We start from the raw sequence: 553 nt of genomic DNA, 5'->3' as shown, positions 1-553 counted from the left end.
TATATATATATATATATATATATATATATATATATATATGCCTATGTGTTTATGTATGTATGAGTACATACATATGCACACACACGCATGTGCGCACACATACATGTATGTGTGCTTTCGTGTGTGTGTGCGCACACGCGTGTATGTGTACGTAAATGTCTGTGTATATGTAATCTGTCCAAAAACAGATGTTTTCAAGCAGCATGATAACAATCTAGTGCATCATGCTTGCAACTGCAGTACAGTATATGGTTGATCTTGAACGTAATTGACACATTAAAATCCGTCACGTAGTCAAGTGAACACCTGTTTATGTTTACTACACTTGCTGCTGAAGAATTTGGAAAATACCACTTTTGTGTGAAAACCTGTTTCAAATTAGGAAACAAAAATTTTTATAGTAACGTTACTACTCCATGCCAAAGACCTATGGAAAGGGTTGTTTGATCTATATGCATGTCATATGTTGTGCCAGTGTTCCAAATGAGGAAAAACATCTTCCAACGGCGATTCCAAATGTGACCAACGTTTGGCGACAACGGTCACCTATCAC

The sequence above is a fragment of the Octopus bimaculoides genome, chromosome 13, assembly GCF_001194135.2.
Source record: "Octopus bimaculoides isolate UCB-OBI-ISO-001 chromosome 13, ASM119413v2, whole genome shotgun sequence".
NCBI lineage: Eukaryota > Metazoa > Mollusca > Cephalopoda > Octopoda > Octopodidae > Octopus > Octopus bimaculoides.
The sequence above is the reverse complement of the archived record's forward strand: the minus strand, read 5'-3'. Positions refer to the sequence as shown.